Raw genomic sequence first — 11,174 nt, 5'->3', positions numbered from 1 at the left:
CCCTCCTACCTTAGAGCAGCAGCTGCCACAGCCCTTCTAAGCCTCTCAACTAACCCTAGGCCAATCAACTTCTTTCTGGGATCTTTGGGTGAAGGATTTGAGGACAGCCTCGGAAAAAAGCCTTGGATTCTATGGCTAAGGAAGGATGGAGCTTCCCAATCCTTTTGGAAGGAACATTAGGAAAGGTTTGGGTGGTTTCCCAGTGGTCATAAAGGTAAATAAGTGGGCATATTTGCAATATTAATTTGGGCACTGCCGGGATCAGAAGAGGAACTTCAAATCTTAAATTTCTCACCCACAATGGTTCCCCCAGCTCCTTTTGCTTGTTTTCTGACTCAACAGGAAAGACTTCCTTTTGGCCCTTGAGGTTACACACTTTTAAGTTGTTCAATTTGTGAGGAAAATTGGAAGAGCTGAAATTGAAAAAGTATTCAGGCTCTTCTTCTGAGAATCCTCTACAGTCAAAAGGCTTTTACAATGCCCAAATAAGGATTTTTTATTCATATTCTCCATCTTGGGGGATTTGGGTGGAGGGGTTGGGGACAACCCCCTTCTTCTTGGAAGAAGCCTTGGATTCTCTGGCCAAGATAGGATGAAGTTTCCCTGGTCCCCTTGGGAGGAGCCCTAGGAAAGGCTTGCCTGGATTCCCTATGGTCTTGAAGGTAAATAGGTGGCCATGGTTAAAAATTAATCGAGGTACAGTTCCCAGAGGAGGAACTGGGAAACAAATTTCTCACAGATGATTGTTCCCCAGCTTTTTTTGTTTGTTCATTGACATAATAGGAATGACTTCCTCCTGTTCCTTGAGGTTAGACACTTTTAAGTTGTTCAATTTGTAAGGGAAATTGGTCAAGCTGAAATTGAAAAAAAAATGTTTAGGCTCTTCTTCAGAGAATCCTCCACTGGTCAAATCTTTCACAAGGACATTTTTGTCTGGACTTTCCTTCCTGGGAGATTTGAATGGAGAGTTTGAGGAGAGTCTCAAAAGAAGTCTTGGATTCTGTGGTCAAGATAGGATGGAATTATTTGGTCCTCTTGCTAACAGCCCTTGGAAAGGCTTGCCTGGCTTCCTGATAATTATGAAAGTAAATAGGTGGGCATAGGTTCAGCATTAATGGGAGAACTGCCAGGGTCAAAAGAATTACTGTAAAACTCAAATTTCTCACCCATGATGGTTCTCCCAGCTCCATCTGCTTGTTCGTTGACCTGACAGGAATGATTGGGAACTTTTAAATTGTTCAATTTGTGGGGGAAATTGGGAGAGCTGAAATTGAAAAAACAATTCAGGATCTTCTTCAGAGAATCCTTCATTGGCCACAGCTGTCACAAAGCTCCAATAAGAAGCTTTTTGTCTGGGGGCTCCTTCCTGGGGGCTTTGGGTGGAGGGTTTGGGAACAGTCTTGGAAGAAGCCTTGGATTCTATGGCCAAGACAGGATGGAGTTTCCCAGGTTCTCTTGGTAGAAGCACTAGGAAAGGCTTGCTTGGAGTCCCCATGGTCTTGGAGGTAAGTGAACATGATTCAACATTAATGAAAACAGTTCCCAGAGGAGAAAGTGGGAAACAAACTTCTCATAAATGACTGGTCCCCCAACTCCTTTTGCTTGTTCATTGACCTGACAGGAATGACATCCTCCTGGGCCTTGAGATTCAAAATTTTGAAGTTCCATTTTTAAGGAAAATTGGAAGAGCTGAAATTGAAAAAACTGTTTAGGCTCTTCTTCAGAGAATCCTCCACAGTCCAAGGCTTTCAGAAAGCCATAGTAAGGACATTTTTGTCCATATCCTCCTTCCTGGGATCTCTGAGTGGAGGATTTATGGAGAGTCTCAAAAGAAGCCTTGGATTCTGTGGCCAAGGCAGGATAGAATTATTTGCCTGGTTCCTGATAGTCATGAAAATAAATAGGTAGGCATGGTTCAGTATTAATAGTGGCCCTCCCAGGGTCAAAAGAGAACTGCAAAACTCAAATTTCTCCCCCAAGACAGTTCCCCTAGTTCCTTTTGCTTGTTCACTGACCCAACAAAATTACTTCCTCCTGGCCCTTGAGAGAGAGAGAGAGAGAAAGAGAGAGAGAGAGAGAGAGAGAGAGAGAGAGAGAGAGAGAGAGAGAGAGAGAGAGAGAGAGAGAGAGAGAGAGAGAAGGGAAAGAGAGAGAGAGAGAGAGAGAGAGAAAGAGAGAGAGAGAGAGAAGTCAGCCTAGGATTTACGGCCTTGGATCCTGACTCAGTTCCTATGAGAAAAGGGAGCAGGACCATTCTTAGATAGATGGGGACTTGTAGCCTGTGGCAGGAAGTGAGATAGCATAATTCTACTTCAGGGAAGTTTTGGACAAGGATGGAGTCAGAGTGACGGGCATCTGCAGGGATCTTTTCTATCCTGTATTTCACAATGGTATGTAAGACTCAATTTCTAGTCTTAATGGCAAGGAAGAGGGGCAGTGCCCTACATATCCACACTCTCTACAAGCATTCAAATTTTGAAGGTTCTCAGCACCATGATTTTGACTGACCCTACCTGGGAATGGATAAGTTGAACATGACAAGAAAAGATGCAAGGACCTGTAGTGAGGAGAAGGAGAAGAAGAAACAATGGTGGACAAGAGTCCCCTGACACTGCACCAGTTGGCTGGACTCAAAATTCTTACAGACAAGAGCCAGACTCTTCCTGATACCCCTGGAGTTGTTAACAGCATTCCTTGTTTAGGGCCACACAGAGGCCTCTTTGTTGCCAGATTAACATGTCAGGCCCTCTACAGTTCTGGAGCAACATCTCAGCAGGGGAATGCAGTTCAAGTCGGACAATTCCATGTGTTACAATAATATGTAAATATCAGTTTCTAGTCTTAATGGCAAGGAAGGGGGGCAGTGCCCAAAAAATCATCTGACACTTGACTTGGGCACCCAGCCCCCCTGCTGCTGAGACCCCCTACAAGTCATAGGTCTCCCCTCCTCATTCCAGATGCCCCTAGGAAGGGCCAGCCCCTTACCCTTTGTCAGCCTGCAGTAGCTCCAAGAGTTCATCCCTTTGTCCTAAACGACTCTCTAGGTCTGTTCAGCTAGAGGTGGGAAGGATGGGATAATAGCCCTGAGGCCTCCAGGCCTGGACAGTGCTGAGGTTCTGTGGATAACACAGGCTGTCAGATACCAATTATGAGTCTGTGACAATGGGGTTTCCAAGACAGAGGGTGGCAGCTGGTGGGAGCGGCGTCTTTGACTCCTGCTCCTTGCCTTATGCAGCTTTATCCTATCATCTGATTGCTTAATAACTTGAGTACTAGAATGGGTCAAAATTTCTTAGCAAAAATGGTTCCTGAAAGCTCCCACTGATGTCTAGGGGTTAGTTCTGAAGGAGAGAAGGATTACAGTAGGTCCTGAGGAGCGGGACCAGCCTGAAGGCCTAGATAACAAGGATGTCCTAGTGGAAGAAATGCATTAGGACTGGAGTGAGAAAGCTTCAATAGTCTGAAATAAAGAGGGACTGAATGGGCCCGGGGAGGGGAGATTTTTGAGAGGCTGTAGGACCCTAGGTATAAGATTCAGGAAGTGATGTAACCCACAGGAAGTACAGCATAACTGACCATTGGTCAATGGTTACTTCCTTTTCAGTCCATCCCATGAACCCAAGTCTTTTACTATTTAACCCATTCTCTGTTCTTGGCCTGGGGCCACCCACCATGCTGGGCAACTCACTTGGTGTACTGGGACCTCAATTTTTAAATTTTTTATTTTCAAATTATATGCAAGGATAACATTTAGCCTTGCAAATCCTTGTGTTGCAAATTTCCCCTTCTCCCCCCCCCCTCCACTAGATGGCAAGCAATTCAATATGTTAAATAGGAAAATATGTTAAATCCAATATAGACATACATATTTATACAATTATCTTACTGCACAAAATCAAAAATGCATCAGATCAAAAAAAAAGTGAAAGAAAATGTATGCAAAAAACAACAAAAAGAGGCGGAGCCAAGATGGCGGAGAAGAAACACACTACTCAGTGAACGTCCTCACTCCCTCACAACCAATTAGATAAATTAAGTCTCAAAATTAGCTCAGGACTGATAGATACCACAAGGACTGGAAGCACGACTTACCAGCTGAAGAGAATCTGGAGTTTCAACAGGAAAGGTCAGTTCTCAGGGGAGGAATAAGAAAGACCAGCACAGACGGTGGGGTAGGGGCACACTGCGCCCATTGCGCTGGGAGGGGCTCTGGGATCAGAGAAGCCACTGAGGTAAAGGAATCTGGCACAGGCTGTTAGCTCTTCTCTGCTAATTATTGAGCAGTTCAGAAGAGAAAGCCAAAATATTTTAAAACTCAGATTAGATTTCCCCCCCCCCCCACCCTGGGGGTGACTCGGCACCAGGGGGTGTGGCCTCAGCTACCTCCTGAGAATAGTTAAGAGACTGACAAGTGGGTGGATACGGCCCAAGGCAACACACACGGCCTAGCTTAGCTGGAGGGAGTGGAACTCAGCTCCAGGAAGTCCCAGAGAAGCGGAACCTTTGAACTAGGGACCGCGGTTTCTGGCAGACACTTCCAGTTTGAGCGCAGGGGCTTCTCACGTCACCTGCTGCAGACATCCACTCCCCACCCGGACACATAGGCTGAGCTTCTTGCTGTCTTCACTATTCTACGCCCTCAAAGCACAGCAGTGCTAATCACCTCTGAGGCGCTTCCAGGGAGGGGGTGGGGAACTCTCTCCCAGAGCTCTCTCTTAGCGCAGGCGCAGGGGCCGCTGCATCCATCCGGTCTGGGAGGAAGCTGGTAAAGAAGTAAATAATTTCCTACCCCAGGGACAGACCCCAAAACATTTTTTAAGTATGAGCAAAAAAGCTAGAAAAACTATAGATTCCTTCTATACAGAGAAAGAGCGGGTACCCAACCCCGAGGAAGTTAACAGCAAAGATTCAGAAGATAACAACCTAAAGGGGAACGATTCCTGCCCCCCATCACATAACTCTCTCCTAGAAGAAGCTCTTAAGAAATTGAGGGAGATCGAAGAAAAATGGGGCAAGGAAAGGGAAGTTATGATAGAGAATAACAACGTCCTGAAATTGGAGTTGGAAAAAATAAAGAATTCACAGGAGATGCAGGGAAACAAAATTAGTGAATTAGAAAAGGTTAAAAAAACACAGGAAAGTAGGATTTCTGAATTGGAAAAGATAAAAAAGTCTCAAGAAAATAGAATTTCTGAATTGGAAAAAGAAAATAATTCTCAAAAAAAAAATTAGGGAAATGGAAAAAAATTCAATAGAGCAAAATAATTCATTTAAAAACGAAATTGGGCATTTACAAAAAGAACTAAAAACTGTGAAAGAAGAAAATAACTCCTTAAAAGTCAGGATGGAACAAATAGAAATGAATGATTCACAGAGAACCCAAGAATCAGTCAAACAAAACAAAAAAAATGAGAAGCTGGAGAACAACGTCAAATACTTACTGGGAAAATCTATAGACCTGGAAAATAGATCTAGGAGAGATAATCTGCGGATTATTGGACTTCCAGAAAACTATGACCAAAAAAAGAGCCTAGATTCTATTTTACAGGAAATTATCAAAGAGAACTGTCCAGAGATAATAGAAACAGAAGGGAAAGTAGATGTGGAAAGAATTCATCGAACTCCTTCTGAAATAGACCCTAAAAAAAGAACACCACGGAATATTGTGGCTAAGCTGCAGAATTACCACACAAAGGAGAAAATCCTGCAAGCAGCTAGAAAAAAACAATTTAAATACCAAGGTGCCACAATAAGGGTCACCCAAGATCTGGCTGCCTCCACATTAAAAGATAGAAGGGCCTGGAACCTGATATTCCGTAAGGCAAAAGATCAAGGACTGCAACCAAGAATGAACTACCCAGCTAAGTTTAGCATCTTTTTCCACGGAAGAAGATGGTCATTCAATGAAACAGAGGAATTCTATATGTTTCTAAGAAAAAAACCAGACTTAAACAAAAAATTTGATCTACATCCACAAGACTGAAGAGAAACAGAAAAAGGTACACAGAACCCTTGAGAACTGTAACTCTGTTGTGGGTATATAAAAAATACTCAAGGATAATTTGATTTTACTGATATAAAAGAAAAAAAGGGGGGTGTAGTAAAGGGAAGGAGGTCGGTTCAGAAAAAGGGGAAGGAGTGATAAAAAGAGGGAAACTACATCCCAGGAAGAGACATAGAAAATACACCATATCTGAGGGAACTTAGTGAGGGGGAGAATCATTGTGTGAATCTTACTCTCATCAGAAGAGGCTCAAAGAGTAAATAATTAACATATTTGTTTTTCAGAGAATTTTCTCTCACCTCATTAAAAGGGGGGAGAGGAAAAGGGAAAAGGAAAAGGAGAATAAGTGAAGGGACTTGGAGGGAGGGGGGAGGGATCCTAAAAAAAAAAAAAAAAAAAAAAAAAAAAAGAGGGAGGGTTGCGCGTCACAAGGGGGGTCTGTAAATTAAATATCGGGGAGGGGGATCAGGGGGGTCAAGGGAAAAAAGCATAATCTGGGGATAATACGATGGCAGGAAATACAGAATTAGTAATTTTAACTGTAAATGTAAATGGGATGAACGATCCCATCAAACGGAGACGGATAGTAGATTGGATCAAAAAGCAGAACCCTACAATATGTTGCCTACAGGAAACACACTTAAAGCAGGGAGATACATACAGAGTAAAGGTAAAAGGTTGGAACAGAGCCTATTATGCTTCAGGTAAAGCCAAAAAAGCAGGGGTAGCTATCCTTATCTCAGATCAAGCAAAAGCAGAAGTAGATCTCGTTAAAAAAGATAAGGAAGGAAACTATATCCTGCTGAAAGGTAGCATAAATAATGAAGCCATATCAATACTAAACATATATGCACCAAGTGGTATAGCATCTAACTTTCTAAAGGAAAAGTTAAGAGAACTGCAAGAAGAAATAGACAGTAAAACTATAATAGTGGGAGATCTCAACCTTGCACTCTCAGATTTAGACAAATCAAACCACAAAACAAACAAGAAAGAAATTAAAAAAGTAAATAGAACATTAGAAAAACTAGGTATGATAGACCTTTGGAGAAAACTGAATGGTAATAGGAAGGAATATACTTTCTTCTCAGCAGTTCATGGATCCTATACAAAAATTGACCATATACTAGGACATAAAGATCTCAAAATTAAATGTAGGAAGGCAGAAATAATAAATGCCTTCTTCTCAGATCACAATGCAATAAAAGCTACATTCAGTAAAAAGTTAGGGGTAAATAGACCAAAAAGTAATTGGAAACTGAATAATCTCATCTTAAAGAATGACTGGGTGAAAGAGCAAATTATAGAAACAATTAACAATTTCACCCAAGATAATGATAATGATGAGACATCATATCAAAATCTTTGGGATGCAGCTAAAGCGGTAATAAGGGGAAATTTTATATCTTTAGAGGCTTATTTGAAGAAAATTGAGAAAGAGAAGATTAACGAATTGGGCTTACAACTTAAAAGGCTAGAAAAAGACCAAATTATAAACCCCCAACCAAAAATTAAACTCGAAATACAAAAATTAAAAGGAGAAATCAATAAAATTGAAAGTAAAAAAACTATTGAATTAATAAATAAAACCAAGAGTTGGTTTTATGAAAAAGCCAATAAAATAGATAAACCTTTGGTAAATTTGATCAAAAAAAAGAAAGAGGAAAATCAAATTGATAGTCTTACAAATGAAAAGGGGGATCTTTCCACCAATGAAGAGGAAATTAGAGAAATAATAAGGAGTTACTTTGCCCAACTTTATGCCAATAAATTTGATAACTTAAGTGAAATGGATGACTTCCTCCAAAAATATAGGCTCCCTAGATTAACAGAGGAGGAGATAAATTGCTTAAATAGTCCCATTTCAGAAAAAGAAATAGAACAAGCTATTAATCAACTCCCCAGGAAAAAATCCCCAGGGCCAGATGGATTCACATGTGAATTCTACCAAACATTTAAAGAACAATTAGCCCCAATGTTATATAAATTATTTGAAAAAATAGGGGATGAAGGAGTCCTACCAAATTCCTTTTATGACACAGACATGGTACTGATACCTAAACCTGGTAGATCGAAAACTGAGAAAGAAAATTATAGACCAATCTCCTTAATGAATATTGATGCTAAAATCTTAAATAAGATATTAGCAAAAAGACTTCAGAAAATCATCTCCAAGATAATACACTATGATCAAGTAGGATTTATTCCAGGAATGCAGGGCTGGTTTAATATTAGGAAAACTATTAATATAATTGACCATATTAATAATCAAATTAATAAGAACCATATGATCATCTCAATAGATGCAGAAAAAGCATTTGACAAAATCCAACATCCATTCCTACTAAAAACTCTTGAGAGTATAGGAATAAATGGATTATTCCTTAGAATAATCAGGAGTATATATTTAAGACCGTCAGTAAGCATAATATGCAATAGAAATAAACTGCAACCTTTCCCAGTAAGATCAGGAGTGAAACAAGGTTGCCCACTATCACCATTACTATTCAATATAGTACTAGAAACGCTAGCCTCGGCAATAAGAGCCGAGAAAGAGATTCAAGGAATTAGAGTAGGAAATGAGGAAATTAAACTATCACTTTTTGCAGATGACATGATGGTATACTTAGAGAACCCCAAAGACTCTGCTAAAAAGCTACTAGAAATAATTCAAAATTTCAGCAAAGTGGCAGGATACAAAATAAATCCACATAAATCCTCGGCATTTTTATATATCACTAACAAAATGCAACAGCAAGAGATACAAAGAGAAATTCCATTCCAAACAAATGTTGAGAGTATAAAATATTTGGGAATCCATCTACCAAAGAAAAGTCAGGAATTATATGAGAAAAATTACAAAACACTTGCCACAAAAATAAAATCAGATTTAAATAATTGGAAAGACATTCAGTGCTCTTGGATAGGCCGAGCGAATATAATAAAGATGACAATACTCCCCAAACTAATCTATTTATTTAGTGCTATACCAATCAGACTCCCAAGAAACTATTTTAATGACCTAGAAAAAATAACAACAAAATTCATATGGAAGAATAAAAGGTCAAGAATTGCAAGGGAACTAATGAAAAAAAACTCAGAGGAAGGTGGTCTAAGTGTACCTGATCTAAAGCTATATTATATAGCAGCAGTCACCAAAACCATTTGGTATTGGCTAAGAAATAGACCGGTAGATGAGTGGAACAGATTAGATACAAAGGACAAAAAAGGGTACATCTATAGCAATCTAATCTTTGACAAACCCAAAGATTCCAACATTAGGGATAAAAATTCATTATTCGGAAAAAACTGTTGGGAAAACTGGAAATTAGTATGGCAGAAACTAGATATGGATCCACACTTAACACCATATACCAAGATAAGATCAACATGGGTCCATGATTTAGGCATAAAGAGGGAGATAATAAATAGATTAGAGGAACAGAGGATAATCTACCTCTCAGACTTGTGGAGGAGGAAGGAATTTATGACCAGAGGAGAACTAGAGATCATTATTGATCACAAAATAGAAGATTTTGATTACATCAAACTAAAAAGTTTCTGTACAAATAATACTAATGCAAACAAGATTAGAAGGGAAGTAACAAATTGGGAAAATATTTTTAAAAACAAAGGTTCTGACAAAGGTCTCATTTCCAAAATATATAGAGAACTGACCATAATTTATAAGAAACCAAACCATTCTCCAATTGATAAATGGTCAAAGGATATGAACAGACAATTCTCAGAGGAAGAAATTGAAACTATATCCACTCACATGAAAGAGTGTTCCAAATCACTACTGATCAGAGAAATGCAAATTAAGACCACTCTGAGATACCACTACACACCTGTCAGATTGGCTAAGATGACAGGAACAAATAATGACAAATGTTGGAGGGGATGTGGGGAAATTGGGACACTAATACATTGCTGGTGGAGTTGTGAAAGAATCCAGCCATTCTGGAGAGCAATCTGGAATTATGCCCAAAAAGTTATCAAACTGTGCATACCCTTTGACCCAGCAGCGCTACTACTGGGATTATATCCCAAAGAAATACTAAAGAGCGGAAAGAGACATATATGTGCCAAAATGTTTGTGGCAGCTCTTTTTGTTGTAGCTAGAAACTGGAAGATGAATGGATGTCCATCAGTTGGAGAATGGTTGGGTAAATTGTGGTATATGAAAGTTATGGAATATTATTGCTCAGTAAGAAATGACCAGCAGGAGGAATACAGAGAGGGTTGGAGAGACTTAAATCAACTGATGCTGAGTGAAATGAGCAGAACCAGAAGATCACTGTATACTTCAACAACAATACTGTATGAGGATGTATTCTGATGGAAGTGGAAATCTTCAACATAAAGAAGATCCAACTCACTTCCAGTTGATCAATGATGGACAGAGGTAGATACACCCAGAGAAGAAACACTGGGAGGGGAATGTAAATTGTTAGCACTAATATCTGTCTGCCCAGGTTGCATGTACCTTCGGATTCTAATGTTTATTGTGCAACAAGAAAATGATATTCACACACATGTATTGTACTTAGACTATATTGTAACACATGTAAAATGTATGGTATTGCCTGTCGTCGGGGGGAGGGAATAAGGGAGGGGGGGTAATTTGGAAAAAATGAATACAAGGGATAATATTATAAAATATATATATATATAATAAAAAAAATTTAAAAAAATAAAAAATAAATAAATAAATAAATAAATAAAAAAAGGTTCTTACCATAAAAAAAAAAAAAAAAAGAGTGAAAATGCTATGCTGTGATTTACACTCAGTTCCCACAATCCTCTCTCTGGGTAGAGATGGCTCTCTTCATCATAAGACCATTGGAACTGATCTGAATCATGTCATTGTGGAAAAGAGCTACATTCATCAGAATTGATCATATAATCATCTTGTTGCCATGTAGAATCTCCTGGATCCCATCAGTTCCTGTAAGTCTCTCCTGGCCTTTCTGAAATCCTCCTCCTGATCGTTTCTTACAGAACAATAATATTCCATAACATTCAAATACCATCACTTATTCATTCATTCTCTCACTGATGGGCATCCACTCAGTTTCCAGCTTCTTGTCACTACAAAAGGGCTGCCACAAACATTTTTGCACATGTGGGTCCCTTTACCTCTAAGATCTCTTTGGGATACAAGCCC

General features: G+C 39.5%; 1 long non-coding RNA gene across 1 annotated transcript in view; it reads left to right on the top strand.

Moving 5' to 3' along the window:
* The first annotated feature begins 832 nt into the window (after positions 1 to 832).
* The window catches only part of LOC141544241 (uncharacterized), a 36,686-nt gene continuing 26,344 nt past the window's right edge, over positions 833 to 11,174 (top strand). Inside the window, exon 1 of the long non-coding RNA XR_012482568.1 lies at positions 833 to 1,505. This is a non-coding gene — a long non-coding RNA (uncharacterized LOC141544241). The remainder of the gene's footprint in view (positions 1,506 to 11,174) is intronic.

The sequence above is a fragment of the Sminthopsis crassicaudata genome, chromosome 5 (assembly GCF_048593235.1).
Source record: "Sminthopsis crassicaudata isolate SCR6 chromosome 5, ASM4859323v1, whole genome shotgun sequence".
NCBI lineage: Eukaryota > Metazoa > Chordata > Mammalia > Dasyuromorphia > Dasyuridae > Sminthopsis > Sminthopsis crassicaudata.
This window is presented reverse-complemented; position numbering and strand designations above follow the sequence as displayed.